Source organism: Diadema antillarum, unplaced genomic scaffold (genome assembly GCF_040938485.1).
Source record: "Diadema antillarum isolate AM-2024a unplaced genomic scaffold, OU_Dant_1.0 seq00001753_RagTag, whole genome shotgun sequence".
Lineage (NCBI taxonomy): Eukaryota > Metazoa > Echinodermata > Echinoidea > Diadematoida > Diadematidae > Diadema > Diadema antillarum.
The window spans coordinates 68962-88738 of record NW_027272435.1 but is presented as its reverse complement, the minus strand read 5'-3'; the positions used below and the strand labels follow the sequence as shown (position 1 = coordinate 88738).

General features: G+C 38.6%; 1 pseudogene; it reads left to right on the top strand.

The window, feature by feature from the left end:
* LOC139712045 (uncharacterized) overlaps positions 1–19777 on the top strand; it is a 38710-nt pseudogene that overhangs the window by 10137 nt on the left and 8796 nt on the right.

Below are 19777 nucleotides of genomic sequence, written 5' to 3'. Positions count from 1 at the left end.
GCAAGTAAAATGCACTGTAAATCAATGAAGAAAAATATATTTTAACTGCCTGAAATACAGATGTGTGAGGATGTGTTTGCTTGTTGTAAATGTGTGTTTTATATACACTAAATACTTATGCACAAGTGAGGGAACTACGAAGTTTTGGTTTATACTTATTGTGGTTTTTTTTTTTCGTTTTTGCGGGGATATTAAATGGTAGTCTTCTTTTAATTTTCTTCTCTTCTCATCTCTTAATGCATTTTGGTTTCATGTGATGTTAGTGCAGTTAGTAGATTGACACTCCAAGTCGCAACACACTTTCACAACCTGCCTAAAAAGCATGACCTGTGCAATAAAATAATTAGATCCTTTAAACATTCACCTTTGGGAGCAAATACTTAAAAGTGTGTTTCAAAGTAATGCGCAACTCCCATGTTTTCAAAGTCAATCCGCGTAGCATTAGGCCCACAGATTGTGTTGGTCCTTCACTCGTTTTCTTTCCCCTCAAAAAGTCATTCTGAAGAATGTATAATTATATTGGGCATAAAAGAAGTAAAAGTTGGTGAGGTAACAAGGAACATTATGTTGAAGAAAAGAATGCATTCACTTCATCTGGACTGCCTGTGCTGAAACGGAACCCCCTCCAGAGACTCGAATTAGTAACGTATTGTCATGGTTTAGCACGGAAATCTCCGAGCATAATTTACGTCTAGATTATGATTATACTCTTGCATGCCATAATCTCCTAAAAGCAGGGATATTTATAGCGCACATTCCACATTCGGCAGGCGCAACTCATTGATTATGTATTCTATCAGGCACAGCTCTAGTAGAGGCGAGATTATCCACATTGCTAAACTTAGGCTTTGAAAACTCATAAACGAGTAGAGGACTATGGTACATACACAAAGGGCATTTTCGTGTCATTTTACTGTAGTCACAAATAGAATTCAAACTACAATTAAAAGTTTGTTGCAGTATTTGTCCTGCGTAGAGGTGCAGTGTTGTTGGTTTACCTCCACCTTCTCTCAAGAATCCAGACCGAAGTTGAGTGTTGAAGAGGAAATCCAACCCCCAAATGAATAAACTCTAAAAGAAAGAGTTAAAAATTCCCTTCAGAACATTCCAAAAATCAAATAAGAAGTAAGGAAGATATGACATTTTGAAATTTCATATTTTCTCCGGAAAGCAAATCCTGACCAGCCCTTATGAATATTCAAATGAGCGAGTTGATGATGTCATGCCCTCACAATTTTTTTTTTTCATGTATGTTATACACGAAAAATTTATTTTAGCTGATACAGGTAAAAGCATATTTAATTTCCATACCAAAATATATCACTTAACATTTGTACTTTTCTTTGGGGTGGTTTTAACCAAAGTTTTATATTCATACAGCTGAAATATGAGATTTTTGTCATTTCTGTATATGAAATAAACATCATCAACTTGCTGATTTGAACATTTTGAATATTGACAGCGACTGGTCAAGAAGTGTTTTCCGAAAAATGTTTTAATTTCAAAATGTCATAACATCATTTTTATTCGATCTTGATATTTTTTGCAATGTTCAACAGAGACTTCTTTACTCTTTCTTATGAAATTAATAAAATTTTGGAGTGGATTTCTTCTTTAGCGGCAGAGGATGACAGACAGAGAAAGCGATGGCACCTCCAAATCTGTGCGTGCTGGTTTTGATAAATGTTCATGCCTCCTATTTCTGGTGGAAGCCGATCGTGTGTCTTCTCACTTGCAATGTGTCAAAACAACAGTCCCGGCCTTTTTCTCCTCCAACGCCCCATGAATCCCACGCAGAGATTATTTTCGTTCCTGCATGGCTGGTCGGGATATATCGAATGGAAGACCTGTATCCCCATAGGGTGTACCCTTGACCCACATACAGTTGGATCTGTCCAATACTAGTATATCGATATTTCATATAGGGATCAGAGGTTCAGACTGGCCACCCGCAAGGGAATACAACTCACCACTCTGTCCTCTGATGAGGTAGTCTCCATGGACTTGATGCGTCTGTGTCCTTAAAGGACAAGTTCACCCAGATGAAATTGTGTGGATTGAGTGAATGCAGCAATGATAGTACAACACATTAGCGAAAGTTAAGGGAAAATCGGGCAATCAATTCAAAGCTATGATTTTATAAAGTTTTAGTGCCGCCATCGCTGGTTGAGACACACTATATATACAACAACTTCGGACATCACTGCGGGCCCAACGAATAAAATTCGACGCATTATTATCATATTTGTAGCAAAATGAAAGAGCACTTAAATTACCTCTTTGAGAAAGCAGGAAAACAATATGACCCTTAAAATGACGTGTCAGTAACAAGTCAATGGAATGTATAATTTTAATTTCAAAAAAGATTAAACTCTATGGAATTCTCTTAATATTGTCTTCATTGTCCGGTAGTGATGTCACACACTGTTGTTGATATAGTCTTCTAATCCAGCGATGGCGGCACTGAAACTTTGAATGTTCCTAACTTTTGAACGGAATGTACGATTTTTTTTTTTCAAACTTAACGGAAGTGTTTTGCTTTCATTGCGCTTTCACTCAAACAATGCAAAAATGAAATCATATTTGGATGAATTTGTCCTTTCTAATAAAAGCATATGCGTGTCACGAGGGACAACCAGCAGACGTTAGTCAAAGAACGTGTTGTTGTGTCAGACCAAGGAGGCACTAGGCGAAGCTTCGCCAGTATACCTCCTTGGTCAGACGACATTCTCGTAATCATGTTTGTTCATTTTCCTGTTTATCTTTCACCTGCTAACTTCTTCAATGACGATCATGTCTCGCAGCAATCAATATACTTGATGTTACTTGTGTTGTTTAATTTAAAAAAAAATAATAACTATAAGGAGCGTACATTTTAGTGTCAATGCATCCAGGTAATATCCCTCCGCTGTAAACACATGTGATTACAATCTCAAAATAACAAAATCCACGATGACTTAACCGGTACTGTGACAGCAATGTCATGAACATGATTAAGGTCAGGTAAACAAGATCATTCCAAAGACATGCTGCAAAGGCAGTTAATTTATGTAGCCTACAGGAAGTACTCTACAATATGCTAAGGGTATATTTACCACCCCCTCCTCCACCCCACCCCCACCCCCCAAAAAAGAGGTGATACATTCCTCTTGAAACGATTTTAACTGACTTCACCCGTACTGCTTACTTTTTCTCATTGAGGAAGACGGCTAGAAGGGAGCATAACCAGTCACGATCCTGTCTTCACCGTATGCTAACGCCAAGCCAAGTATATTCATGACTGCATAAAGTTACATAATCTATGCGCACATGATTGGATTTCTCATTCGCGCCTTTTGTACTTGCGGTTAACGTCCCTTTAATGTCTTTGTTCGTCAATTTCGAAGATTCACGTCCCCTACACAATCATAAATCTCGATTTAGAACATTTTTACATATATCTACACAATCATAAATCTCGATTTAGAACATTTTTTTTCTCTCAATTGGTTGTGTGTGTGAGAAGGTAGGTAAGTAGTACCTGTTTGTATTTAGGCGGGTTTTTTCCGCATTGTAGAGGACAAAAGCAGAATCGGACATTATGTGCCTTATTGAAAATCCTGATATTAGCTTTTACTCATCTTTCATTTGTGAGGAGTTAGATGAACTACCAACTATTTTGTCCTTACTTGATATGTGAGAATGTGGTGTTGGCTGATTTCATATCGCCTTAAGCGCATTAACTTGAGGGAACCGAATCAACATCGGCTAGCCTACATTCTCTTTCAACCAATCTGAGCAACTCCACAAGCGAAGTGATATAACGCGCTTTGCATCATTATCAAAAGTACATTGTATTCATCATAGCAACACACTGTCACAGTTACATCATTCAGGCACACAGAAATATACCTCTGGATGTGTCATATGACTTTTTCAATATCAAGACAATGGCAAAGAAATCTTTGGCGATAATCTTATATACCTACTTTGCACATTCGCTGGACCGGGGGAGTTTGTTTATGTCGTGCAATGATAATTAAGACACACTCTTTCGTTTCCTTCCGCAATGTCGCTCAAATATCTCAGGGGCAGGGGACGGGGTACACACTTTTCGCTTTTCGAAAGGGAACCACTAAAACACCGAAGGGAAGGGAGCGACCAACCACTACCAAGCACTACCCCCTATAAACCCCGCCCCCGAATCCCCAGACTAATAAAAAGAAAAAGGAAAAAGAGAAAAATAAAAATCCGTGACCCCTGTATCTGCCATGATCATACTTTCATGCAAACATTTGCGTCCAGCACGGACATTTTAAAATACCAATTATATTTACGAAGGAAATAACATTGGCTGCGACCTGAATAAGCTTTATAGAATGTGATATTATTTGGGAAATAAAATCCTTTTTTTTCCGATTGGATTTCTTTCCTTACAGCAACTCAACAGATACGCTGGCCGTAATTTTTATGTCGTAATTTTTACAAGGTGTTCAGAGGTGACATCGTTCAATATTGAAATCGCAGTGCCAGTGGAAGGTTCCTACATGAAAGTGAACGTGACATGAAAGCTGCACTATTCTCTTCTCTCTTTTAGACCAAATTTCATTATCTCCGTTATCACGTGATGGAAATGCTGGTGCACTGTGGTTGTTGTAAGTCTATCTTTAAGGAATGAAAAGTTTGTTCTCCTAATAAAGTAACATGCATCCATCGGATGCATGGGCAATGTCATTATGTATAACGATCGCATGGATTGATCTTCCTCTTCTTTCCATTAGAACTATATGAAAGATTCAGATCTGACCAAAAAAAAAGAACAACAAAAGAATATGAAAATAGTTTGTCTCGGCATGGCTATTGGTCATGCACTCATCTGTTCGTTACTTTATAAGTCTCACGATTCCATGGCAACTCGTTTGTGCTTCCTACAATAAGGACCTGTCACTAAACCGGTTAATCGGATCGTACGGGCGGATATCCAATCAATTCCGTGCTTCCTATCAGTCGGAACACGGCTCCACAGCCTCTCGCAAGAGAATAAAATAGCCAAGTTCACTTGACGCAGACGGACTCTGTCCCTCTCCCTCTCTGTGACATATGGTGCGAATGAGATGCGGAGACACCCGTGTAAGAAAAGTTTTATAGGAATGAAGTAAACAAAATTGAATCATTCAAAAGTTCCCATGAGAATTTCATTTTTTTTTTTCTGATGACGCTCCATCAGTGTAATGTCTTGCAATAATTCCCTGGTCTATGTTGCCATGACAACCAGACCGAAAAGGGGATATTTTGACTGAATTCCAGACTCACTTCATGTTTGTGCAGCTTTTGGTCGTGCAGTGATAGGGAAAGCGTAGCTTAAAGGTGACCACCCCTCAGAGGTCTATAAGCTCGACAATATCATGCAGAATTTCCGTCACTCGTTCACGAAGAACGCAGTCGACACTCAAAGAAAATTATATGATTCACATATATCACTTGGGCCTACCTCCTGCATGTGTGTCTGTAAATGTGTACATTAATTACGTGCTTGTAACTGAGTGATGGCGTTCTTGTAAAGGTGTGTATATTGTAGTTTAATGACGTCTTGTGAATTACCTTCTAAAATACCAGGAAGAGAAAACAGGAATTGTTGCTACAAACGCTGACCATGAGGATGTTAGCAGGAGACAAACAAATTGCTTGCAGGAACCCAAACCAAAGTAGTTACAGATTACACGAAATATCCTTCCTCCCCCTTCACTTCCACTCCCATGTAATTATTTCGTCGGTGACCCTTTCCACGGCTAGGTTATCGTCATCGACCTCTTTTATCGAAGGGAGTCCACTTCTACATACCGAAGCCATTAAAAGGTAAAGCTAGAATCTCTACAGAGAGTTCATACACGCGTGGCAGTCCTTTATAACAGATCGAATGAACTGCTCTATTTTCAGCGACTGCCTGTCGAATATATATATATATATATATATATATATATATATACATATATATATATACATATATCAGGGCTCCACACTTACTTTTTTGTTTGGTGGCCCGATGGGGCCACCAAAATCGTCAATTTCAAATTTTTGGTGGCCCGAGAGAAAAAATTGGTGGCCCGAAAAAAAACCCTAAAACAAAACACATTAAATGCCCTATTTTTAAATGAGTCAAATATTTTGAGTTTTATCATAGTAAGAATTGGGAGTTGGACATAAAAATCTTCTCATAAATAAACCTCAACAAACTCGCAACACTCACTCTCAGGCACTCATTCAATCCTTTCCAGCCATGATTCCTTTAAAGAAATTTAACTGCTAATTTCCGGCGCAAAAAGTTACGAATTTATTGACATACTTTTCAAAAAATTTTGGTGGCCCGAGGCGGGCCACCAAATTTGTCTTTTTTTGAAATTTGGTGGCCCGACTTTCATTTTTGGTGGCCCCGGGCCACTGGGCCACCGTTAGTGTCGAGCCCTGTATATATATATATATTATGAGACATGACTTCATGTTGCGATATACCGTATACTTGCTCAATCACCAGCCTGTGGATATAGCAATATGTATTTGAACAAGTGTATTGCGTAAAAAGGGTCAGTTGAGGAGTGGGTGATTAATACACAATGTAATGAGGCACAGTTATACTTTACTTTTCCGGAGCGATGGCGTAGATCAGAGCCATGTTAACCTCTGTAATGCCAGCATCAATCATATAGAAGTATCTAACCTTCATGTCATGAATGACTGTCGTTCATGGAATTCGACATTGTAAAATGTGTAGATAACTCCTCTTACTGCGATCATTGATTCTACTTTTTGTCACTGACTTTTAAAATTTTCTTAGTCACGTTTGACGTTTGTTCGATATGTTTTTAGACATCCTCCAGATGAGGGGAGTGCATTCCTTCTTAGAAATTATGGTGATTTAAAATTCCGTAATTCAATCTTAAGCTGATATGGAAAAAAAAATAGATACAGTTACATAACGACATTATACTGAATGCTTTAATATTAAATTAGATGTCTTGTGCATTAAGCGGTGGGAACGTCAGTTGATCTCCACCCGTAGATGTCTTCAATAGTTTAAGCCAGAGTAAGAAGATTAATACTACTTCAAGGTGGTGCGTCAATCACCGGCCCAGTGATGATGAGTTTGAATGGGAAGTAGTGTATTGCCTCAAACCGTGTTAACAGTTTGTCACTTTATTCCTGATGTGTGGACATACGTTGTCCATATCTATGAAACCTTTCATTTCTGCTGCTTCATCTGCCCAAGACCTTGCCGCTCAATTCATAAGTGAACCCTAACACATAAAAGTCAACAGTCAGCATATTATGACGTATGAAACCCAGACTAGTATAAAGTTTTCCAACCTCTGACTGCTGTATCGTCTCTCAACCCCGCATCTTAAATGTGGGAACTGCAAAAGAAACTTTTCTCATCGTTTAGAGGGGAATTACATTCAAATGATACTAGTCTTGTGGATTAAGGAATGCAGCAATATCAGTAGAACGCATCAGCGAAGTTTGAGAAAAATTGGACAATTCGTTGAAATTCGTTTCCTCAACCTTCTCTATGTGTTCTACTAATGTTGCTACATTCCCTCAATTCACCTGATATTTGGCTGTCATTTTCGTTTAAAGGGACAGTTGGCTTACCTGAATGTCTGGCGCGTGCGGAAGGCTGCAGGTTGATCCATCCAAACTCCCTTAATTTTAACCGTCGGGACTAATTCATATATCACATCCTCAGCATTGATGAAAATGTCCCCATTTCCCTATAAAAATGTATTTTCCCTTTAAACTTTTTGAGGGTCAGTTTTTGTTTTGATCGGGAACGAGTGCATTATGATTATCCTGCGATTGGCAGGACACGCATAATTATGCATACAAACGTTCACTCACACAGAAGTAAAGTATGTGAGGATTATACAGTATTATCATTGAGCTATACAACATGTACAACAAGCTCCATGTTATCATCAAGTACTCGGATCCATCAAGTAGGCATGGGTGAGATTAGGGACACCCACAATAATTGCTCAGGCACTACTCACATAATCAGATTTATCCTTTGGTGGCTACATGAAGCGTTGTACGCATTACCAGTCTTCTTTTTCTTCTTCTCCTCTCTTTTAGTGAAATTTGAAACCAAACTTTCCATGATAACTGATTTCCTCTCCCATCATCCGTCATTCTTGACATCACTCACGTGATGATGACACCAGTGATTAATTGAGGAAACTTCGCGTCTTCTTTTCCGGTTCAATGCCGTATTCATCTTTGATTGTTTTCATTATCTATGTGGAGTGATGCATGCTGTCACAGCAGAAATTGCGATAATGATAAAATACTCGTTCATCATAATCAAATTCCGGCGAGATTATTGCATTGCTCATTGAAAAATGCATTACCCTTCAAAATGTGACTTCCGTACTGCTGTTTAGGATGCATCCGAACCATTTTAACATGATTAGGAAGAACTGATGGGGAAAAAACAGCAACGGTGTCAGAATATCCTTCATTCCCCTAGCGCACGTACCTTTCAAACATGGCTGGAAATATTTTATTGGACTCTTTCTTAAGTGCCATTTGTATACGCAGTAATGTTAGTGCGATAAGAAAGCAGACAAAATAAAATAAAATAACTGGAGAAGCTTTAATAACGAGTTTACCTTGATGTATATATACAAATGTCGAAGTACAAGGAAGTCCTCACTTCCTCTCGTCACATAATGTTATTGCCTACATGTTCTATTTTGTGTTTTAAAAAAACACGAGGAAGAGGCACGACTCAATGAATCCGGCACCTGCGCCTCTTTGTACACGAACTTTAACCTATATCTTACATTAAAAAAAAAACACTTTAACCTATTTCTTACATAAAAAAACTTTAACCAAGTTCTGTTTGTTTTATTCGCTCCAGGAAAAGTTTTCTCTCTTCCTCTTCAAGATAAAAGTCACCTATAAACCTAGGAGGAAAAAAAACAACCTTTTATTAAACGAAATAAAAGCGGCTCTTAAATCCCCTCAATCCAAATTCAAGGTGCAATAAGTGCCTTTTTTTCTAAATCAAGTTTCTAGTTCCTTTTTCTTTGCTTGTACCCATACTGAGGAGGGTGAGAACAAGTTTAGGTAAATGTGTGTGTGTGTGTGTGTGTGTGTGTGTGTGTCCCCCCCCCCCCACCCCCACGTAAATTTGCCCGACTAGGACATAAAGGATTTTGGTTCCATGCCCGCGGCGAATGCAACGTTTTCATCCATTTTCACCCACTAAAGTGGAAAAATAAAAGAATAAATAGATAAATAAACGGTGAGCCTTTGATTACAAAAAAAGTGTCTTTTCTGAGGGAACGAAGATGTTCTTCTTGTCTTCTTTTATCCAATAAGCTGTATGAAGATATAAACAAGAATATTATGATCTCTCTCTCTCTCTCTATCTATCTATTCATTTATCTGTCCATCTATCTATCTATCTATCTATCTATCTATCTATCTATCTATTATCTATCTATTATCTATCTATCTATCTATCTCTCAGACCTCTTTATTCTGGAGATTGCCGTAAATTAATGCCTTTTGTACAATCTAATCATTTTACACAAGGCGTACTGAGAGACTGACAAGACCACTCGGTCTTTTATTTTTAAGTTTGTCTCAACACCTAAGCTATACATCTCCTTCAATACATTTGAGTCGATCAAATCCACTCATTAATTTTTTTTTTTTGAATCGTGAAACACATCTTCCCCTCCACTCCCCTAATAGATATTCAACGAAGGGAATTCCTCACAAAAAGTAACAAGAAACGTGTTAAGGAACCTGCAGCGTACTATCAAAAAGATACAATCAAACATAAATAAGAAAATCAAGCATAATTCAGGCGTCAGCCAATCAGAGCTGAGTATTCAGAGACTTATTATAATTGATGTTCTGACTTGTGTTTGATCTCATCAGCTTTCACGCAACAGGGCCCTGGGGTCTTTGTGCAAAGACATTTCTGAGCGTGCTCACTCTTGTTCGCTCGCTTTGACAAATCAATCTCTGGTATCCCCTCAATCCTAATGACATACTATCATACACATTAAGGTGTAGGCAAGCGTGTATAGCATGTTACAGAATTGTGGAGTAATAGTTTTAAATACAGTGCATTTACTTCTGTACCGAGACCGGTGTAGGACGTCAACGCCACATCCCATCGTGTCCATCCTGCAACAAAAGACCAAATGACCCCCTTTAGAGTTGATATATTCTATCAACATTTCCTAGTTACCCAGTTTGAACTTGATAGTCAATTACGAAATATGATATCAGACGTGGTCTAAGACTTTGCTTGAATTAGAAGCCCAAATTCTGTGCGGACTTATTTGTTTTGGGATATTAACTTTGTTTTATTACCTATGAAATCATCATAAAGTGCACTAAAATGCAATTTTAAAACACAATGAATGATTCAAAAGTCCCCATTTCCCACACCGCCGTCCTGCTCGGAAATCTCTCTTTCGCTTAGGACGTCTGATTCCAATGTGACCCTGTAAGAATGGAAAAAGCGGTATAGAATACACCTATAATTATAAAGCTATGTGGTATATGAGGCCTGTGTCGCACAAGCGTGGTGACGTAAGTCGCCGACCTTCAGCAACCCCCTAAAACAGCGGCGACCATCGACAACCAACTGGCGACCAAAAGCCTAAACTTCTCCATAATTTCGGTAGGCGACCAAAGCTGCCGATCGATTATGGATCGGTTTTGAACGTTTTGCGAACAAGAAGAAAACCTAATGATGAATCAACAACAGCTCGCGGAGAGGTTGCTGACAAATGGTCGACAACTGTTGGGCGACTTGCTAAAGACCACTAGCGATTGGTCACCGATTTCTTGCCGCTATTCGTCCTGCGCTAGGGAACCACTTGAAAGGTTTTTTAGAGGACATGACAATAAGATTGCTCAAAAGCAACAGTTTTCCTTAAAGCAGTCGATGATAAAACAAACATAGTTCTGTCTGTCTTGCTGAAACAGCTTGTGATCATGGACTGAATGAAAGGACAGGAGGAAGAATAGGGAGCTAGAATACAGCTCTTCTCTTTTAGCAGAGAAGCAGGAGGAGACTTAGAACACTATAGGTGAAGCCATGGACCTCAAGGGGAGTACTGTATACTATAGATGGCCATGACTATGATTCTCATACAAGGGAATTCAATGGAGAATTTGCTGCTGCTTACATCAGAACGGAGAAAGCCATTTTCATGAAGAATTGTGATTATAATATTTTTATTCAATATTTCATACATTTCATATGAAAGTGATACATTATTGAAGCGATAAAAAGCTAGAGGAATGATATTTATTGGGCCACATTGTGGTTTGCATAGAGTTATTCAGGTCTCGTCTAGTTTGTCTTCAGAATAAAAGATTGTGTTTTTAACTGCTCAGATCAAAAAATTCTTTTGTCAACAATGGTCAAGGAGTAGTACCAAATTGGTTGGCAACAAGTTTTCGACGCAGCTTCGAGAACCTCTAAATCCTGTCGCCGATCGTTCACAGTACACTGACAATTACAAACTTGCCGATTTTAGAGCATCATTTCTTTAAAGTTGCTCTCACATAATGGCAACTCTTACTGAAATGACAACAATCTAGCTTCCTGACTGGCTGTTGCTAGAAAAGTTGCTATTCTACCAAGAGTTGTTATCCTATCATCCACCATGAAATGGGGCCCAGAAGACCCCTTTTACAATTTCCATGACCTCAGGCAACCAACTGCCGAAGATTGATAATGATTTTCAAGGTGATAGAAATGTCGGCGACCAGTCTCCGCTAATATGAGACCAGGGCCTAGATAATTAAATAAATGACAGGCAAGCAATTTAACTAACCAACTAACTAATTGAATATATGAATAAATTCATGTACGCTTTTAAGTACCAGGTACTACATATAGACACAATTATAATTATGATATATGAAATTAACATTCAACATTGGTCAACATTGGTTTAACACTGCCTTAATTTGCATCATCCACCCCCACGTAGAAACATGCTGCATTACAGTTTCATTAGAATTTGCCTGTTCATTCTGAATTTTATTTCGCTGTCCAATTCTGATATTCACAACACACAGATACACAAGTTGGCACAGTGATTTTAATGTTTTGGTACTGAATGATATATATATATATATGTAAAATGTGATATTCTCTGGAAACCTGCATCCTTGAACACCAGTAGGCGTGATCTAAGTGTTCTACCCTTGGTTGTCGCGGTTGCAACAAAATGTTCCTTCTGTTTTCCGGTGAGACTCGAAAAACCCTGAATCATCAGGAAAAAACCCTGTTTTGTTCTATATATGTATGCTGTTTGGGTTGTTGTTTCGCTCTTGAGAGAAGGAATGCAGGTAGGTCAGCAAAACTGTGACATGTCATGTCTACTTGAGATTAGCAGGAGTACAAAATGCGATATTCGAGTCCCTTCTGGCATCGATATTAAGTACTTGATATACTGGTTGAACCCTACACTTGGACATCCATTCCTGCGTAAAATACCCGCGAAACGTCGGTTTCGATGCGACACAAAGGAACGAAGTCGTATCAAATTACTCTGGCTCATATGAAAAAAAAAAAAAGATCGTCGTCATCGCCATTCTAGAAATCTATATTCGACATGAAATATCGACTGAAGTTTGGTGCGCCGATTAGATCAGTTTTATCGGTGTCGGAATAAAATCCCCACGGCTTCTTTAGCCGGCAACAAGTCAAAATGTTACGAACATGGATTTAGGCTGTGTCTTTAGGCAAACTCGAAGCGTGGGATAGAGCATAAAGAAAACTCAACGACAACACAAACGGAATCTTGTCGGCAAACTGAAAGAAAACTTCAATTGTGAAGTGATGTTATTTTAGCTTTGTTCTATCATTTTGTAACATTGTAATCTTGTAACACTGGAGCAAATTTCGCAAAGAAGGCTGAAACCGTTTTTAAGTGTTAGCTTTTACTGTTTTAACCGTCTAAAATAATTACCTGCATCTATAATTGAATTCAACTTACAAACTTACAAACCTGGGGGGTGTTTCATAAAGCTGTTCGTAAAGTTACGAACGACTTACGAGCGACTGATGATCAGTTCTTGTGCTGAATTATGGAAATTCTGATAAGTATAGGACATCAGAACTTTGATCACCAGTCACTAGTAAGTTGTTCGTAACTTTACGAACAGCTTTTTGAAACAGGGCCCAGAGATATTTTTCAAAAGATTACAGAATATTATAACGCATAAAGGTGGTATATTAAATTGAGCACTTTCAACTTTATATATCGTTTGCCCAAGACTATGTCGCTTTCAAACAATGAGTCTGGATTCCATGCCGAGATAATCTTTTGGTAGATAGCAAAAAAGAAATCGGCGGTATTTTTTTTTTTCGTGGGCAAACTAATGGTTGGAATGATAAGGACAGTTAGAACAAAGCCAGAAATGTCTTCGATTATAATTCTGCGTGTTTTTTTAACAGAATCACGTGTCAGTCGATTTATAGCCGTTAAATATAGCCGCAACTGAATATGCAAATTATACGAAGAAGCTAATGATTCAATAACCTCACAGCACTCCCGTATATTTTGTCAAAAAAAAAATGTTTACAATAATCAGGCGTTTGCTCGATAGAATAGAAATTGCAAGCTTCACCGTTCTCACAGCATTTTGGTAAGTCATAACATCGGTGCAGTTGCTGCCAAGAGCACGGGATATTTTAGGCGAAAAAGGAACAAAATTAAGTGAAGAATAGCATGTTAATGGCCAATATTAATCATCATTTCATCTGTAGTTTTTGCAAATGTCACTGTTTTGCTAAATCACTCAAAACTTCAAAATATTGCGAGTGATTTTACTGAAATTCCTACTTTTCTGCTTGTTCGATTTTGAGTGTTTTTCCGAGGCAAAAGTTAAATGGTGACTTGGCTTGCACTCGAAGTCCTTCAGAAACTATTATAGATAAGGCCAGCAGCTACTGTGGTCACCGAAAGCGATTTCCCCACATGGAAGTCCCAAACTCAAGTTTTGTAAGCACGAAAATGACAGCGCACCGTTAATCGCTTTATTAACCATGGTGATTGCAATGCTTCATAATCAGTCTTCATTATCATCATTATGCGACATTGAGTAGTTTCTCTAATCTTGCTTTTTTTTCGACATTCGCTCTCATGTGGATTGCGAAGGTGACCATGCAGAAATTCGAACGGCAATTAAGCGTCAGCCGCTCCTCTACCAGACACCCGTTGCGCTCAACCAGACGAAGGCTGCGATTGAACAGCTGAGGCTGACCCGTGACCGCCTCTTTAGCGATGACATCGGCCCATCCAGCTCAAGCCACTGCATCCTGCCCGCCTTGCAGGCACCCCTTGGCACCTGTGGCAGACGAGTCAGCTGGAAGTGTCAGTTGTCTCCAACGTTTACTAGTTTCGACCCGGTCCGAAGGTATCGAGAATCACTTTATCCGAAGAGATAGGGACTTAGAGTAAATCAGCGAGAGGAAAACAATAATAGTTAATCAATGGTCACTGAAGTTCGTGGTCGTTAGTGGATTCTAAACATGAACATGGAAAGTTCATTTATGCTGCTCTATACTCCAAAATTGATTTTATGTTAAATCAGTGGATGATAATAAATGGCAATATTCACACATCTATGCAGCACGAACTACTGCCAAAGATAACATTCTTACCTCATTATCGTTATATATCATTGTAGAAACATACACGGGTATTTCCACACATTGGCTGTAATTTAGACTGACACGGAACATGGATTTAAGGAGTAACCATGAGACGTAATGTGGTTTGAATGGAGTGATATTGACTTTTGTGTCAGTAGATCAAAATTTCTTTTTTTTTTTTTTTTTTAGGGGGGGGGGGGTGGGGCGGGGCGGGGGAGGGTATGACAAAAGAAAAAAAAAATCACCTTTGTGTTTGCCATAAAGTGCTTGCTCTCCTTTTCATCTTTGGGTGCAGATGACCTTCCATGGTTTGCAGTTAAGAGCAGGAAAGAGTTAATGCTACAACAACACATCGAATGTTACGATGAGCATCGTACAGAGTCATTGTGTTGATATATGAATAACGTACTTGTTTACTACTCAAGGGTCCCATGAATCGTTTAGAATAAAGTGTTGTTGTTGTTTTTTTCCTACTTACGGCATGAATATGAAAGTTAAGCGTCCAGTGCATTATACTGCATCTACTCCATTGTATACCTTTATGTCATATACATTTCGACCGCTTTTACTCTCTTGATTTCATGTTTTCGCCCTGGGCAATTTAAACGATGCAAATGGGACGTCATCTGAATGTTGTAAAATATAATGTCTTATTCAGAGACCTCACGTTTTTCCCCGATTAATTTTTCAGGGTAATTTCTGTCAACTGTGACGGGATCTTTCGCGTCAACCAGATTGAGAGGTCGGAGTCGGAATTCCAGGTGTCAGGAGACAGTTTTCGCCAGCCACCAGCCTGGGAATACTACGAAGGATCACACAATGTTACTATGGAAACAGAATACGCCGATATTGCCTGCAAAGATAAATTGTAAGTTTCACCATGTGTCCGCACATGTAGAACTATTGCGGGACAAATCTAAAATGTACTGCTGGGATGTTGCTATATTCCGATTTTTTTTTTTTCGCAAGCTTCGTCAAGCTTGGCCTAATTTGTCAAGAGATCTGTGTAATTAGGTAATAGACATAATGGAAAATACAATCTCTCTCAATCACTTCACGAACACATTGGCAAATATAAGTGTATCGTCATTCACATACATCAATATAATACATTATTATCATTATAATAGGTAGTATCAATAAAATATCATCATCGCTTTGAAGACATTCGACAAGCCTTTAAGAAGTTATTGGAAGTACCACTTTCCGTTTGTGAGATATATAAACTTTAATGGATCTACCGAATCAATATTTGGTGTGTTTCCGACAGTCTCGTGAGGAATAACTTTTCAAAACATTTTATAGCATGCGACGTCAATGCTGCCGGAAGGAAATCATAAGGGCTTGTGAGCCTGTATTATATTTAATGATTGAGCGTGATGGCCGGTATCAAAGGAAAGGTGGAATATAATGAAACAACAATGGAGTCAGCTAATGGTGACAGAATTTCCGTAGAACCTACAGTGTTATTAGGGCAACATGCCTTATTAACCTTCGCCGTCTTGAGTACTTCCCTAGATCTTATCCATGACATGGATCACACAAACACAAGCAAGACATGAGATAAAGACATTCTCTGTGTGTGTGTGTGTGTGACTCGTCATTCTCTTTCTGGAAATTTACCGTGGAATATAAATGTCATTGGTATAAGTTCAAAATTGTTGTTTAACAGCTGCTTTGCAGAGTCGGATTACTTGCTGATGTTTCAAATGATATAGGTTTACTCCTTTGTAGAATACGATAGAATGAATAATGATATGAATACACACTTATCAAAGTGCATGAATATGTAGACATGTACAGTTGGCTGCCTTGAGGTAATAATTGCCTCAACATTACAATTAAAGATGACCTCATGAAATGGTATCGCAATGGATTTCACATATTATCTGCGATTTGTAGAAAACACTGAATCAGATACTGACAGCATGTTATGCAACAACAGAATAGTATACTTATTATCACGTATCATCTATCGTAACAAGTTGACAAAGTACTTACATAAAACGTGGGACTGAGGTGAGAGAAACAAAGACAATTGTTATACATTATGTTTTTGTCCTCAAAATGTCTATATGTGTAATGATCTCTTGACAAGCTGTTTTAAAAACTCGAAGTAGAGTTAAGATATTCTAAAGATGACTGCTTTGTGTTGAATTAAATGATTGGATTACACTACAATGGCCTTCAATATTAATATGGTAGTGCCTTACTAATTTGTTTAGCTAACAATACGCTGTCGCCGCAGATCATGTGGTAAAGCGTGTTCGCTACACGGCAGCTGTCATGGAGGAGAGGTATCTTAACTTTTTTTTTCAACAATGGTTTAATAAAAGGAGCACTGGTTTAGGTCAATGTGGTGTGTTGTTTTCTCTATCTATCTGCCCACAGATTCCAAGACGTCCATAACTATCACACACAGTTCCTTGAGAAGCCCGGTGTTGACTGGATTCAAGCGCACGCCCTCAAAACTGTGCGACAGAAAGAACCCAAGTGGAAACCGGTGTCTATTCTTACTGTAGTTCTAGACTCGACATCGAGAGCCCAATTCCATCGAAGCTGTGGACTACCCAAAACAGCCGCTCTACTGCGCAAATATCATAAAGGTAGTGTAGGCCATGACAATTCTTATTACGTAAAGGATGATATTACGTTTTTAACCCTAGTTTCGGTAACAGCACATGAATAATGTGCTGCATCCCTTTTGTATACTAAATTAACAATTACTTCCAGCAATTACACAGTAACGATTAAAAGCTCACCCACTATCATGTAAAAGCCCAACGTTGAAAAATGACGCAACTCTAACGTTCTTTTCCGCTTGATATGCATTTTGTCAGTATGGAGAATTCGATTTTAGTCGCAGAAAGCGACATTTTATTATCAGCGTCATTCCCTTGCGACATCCTCAAATTCTACTCCAAAGAAATATAAAGAGGAAAAGTATTATACATGAAGAATCTTATACTACTCGATATTCACATCAATGCATATCACCACACATCACGGCACGCCGCGTACCTAGTGAAGAAATTCCTATGTTGATATGGAAGACTATCTTACACCGTGAGATATCGTAACTATCTTCTTCGTCTTACGAAGGTTTTTCAAAAGGTCTCTCTCATCAATCCTTTGTGTTCAATCGCCTGAACGGCATCAGCAGCGCCACCGTACTCAACCTGACGCCGATGTTCTCAGGGGAGCTCTACGAAGACGTTGACGAAGATAAAGTAAGACGAGGCATGTAAGTATAATACGAACCGCGTGAAATGATGATGGTGATTGCCAAGGGGTGACGGTATTGAAAGGGAATACACCTGGTCCATGATAACGTTGACGACAGTGATGCTATGACGACAACGAAGGACGAAGGGGGTTGTTATGACGACAGTAATAACCGTTATCATGGTGGTGATGTTGATTACGATATATTATGTCAATTGGAATGTGAACCTGAATATATACCATTTATACATCGTTATCATTTACCAAGGACTGACACAATAATGATTGCATAATGTAGTAATCTGCAAAGTCAAATTTCTTCGGAGTCAGTGTGTGTGTGTCAAAAATCATGTCATTGCCACCATTTTCCCGTGCGATATTTTCAACTGCTATAGAGAAAAATGTATGCTTCTGTGTCAATTGTGAATTGTCATTTCTTGAATTCTGAAGTCCAAGTCTTGAGTAAACATAGCGTAGCATAAAGCAAAATGGACATTTTATCCCCCCCATGTCACATTGACGGTCATGTACCTGCAGACTGCATCAATTAGGTTGCATACTAACCATCTACATTATGTGCCTTGCGACTGATATTCTCTGCTTGACAAAGTTTTACCTTTTTTGGCAACTACATTTTCATTAATATTAATCATGTCCTGTTATGTTCCAAACTTGAGTGCGTTAACTTTGTGTCATTGTATATGCTAGAAGTGGAAATGAAAGCAGAAATGTTATCTAATTGAATCATACTAAGTTTGCGGTCGTGTGCAGTGTTATTTGCACTGTCTTTATTTTCTGCAACAAAGCTAATAATGATGATGTTTGCGTAGATACGGCAAGGTGATCAACGAGTGGATATGGCAGTATGCCGAGGCTCGTGGCTACCTCACCAGCTATGGAATCGACAACACGAGTGGCATGATGGGAACAAGAACCAACTGCAAAGTGAGTCGAAAGTAAACATCAATCTAACATCATTTTGAATATACGTTACACGCTGCCATGATGATAGTTTAGCTCTAGATTCAAAAGGTTTGATAACCTGCTTCCTTACTCAGGATAAGGGGTCATGATGCGTTCCAATCATTAATAAAAAGAAATAACTATTTCGACATCATTCAAATAGACCATTCAAGACAAAGGGTCTACACGTGATAAATCATTAATGTTTTCTTTTTGATAAGTTCATAGAGGATGAACATTATTACACGGTGATGAATTAAGGCCATTACATCATCGCTTCATCCCATGTGAATCATGCTATCGTCATTGATACCAATGTGTCCTGAATAAAAGAAAGAGCAAACACTATCACATTTTTTGCTGTTTTTATACATTTTCACTCCTCTGTTGGAACACCACCTTGTGGGTGTTTTTCCCCTCTGTTTTTTTTTTTTTTTGTCTTCTGTTGTTTATGCAGTCAGATTAGACGTGCATCTGCGTTTTCATGTCACTGAAATCAGAAATGCAGAGGGGAAACAAGATACCCTGGCTTCTGCTACTTAGTCTACTTTAAGAAAAATGTATGTCATAGTGACAAAGTGTAGCTCTAGATTCTGAAGGTTTAGGCATGATGCAGATTTTCTCGGCGTAGCTTTGGAAGACGCAGCTGCAGTACCCAAATGCAAGGTTCTCCAGTGAATTCTGACTGGCGATTTTGCAGCATCGTAGAACGGTGAGAAATAATATCGAAATTGAGCTATGATAATACTATGGAGTAGTGGAAAAATAATCCGTCCATGTTATTCCAAAACAAATTCTCGGATTATGGAATGAGGATGATGGGTGCATGTAAGCTGTTGGAATAAGGATTTTTTTTTCACAATTAAAAGAAAGAAAGGATAGATGATGACGTGGCGACTACGAGATAAAAATGAC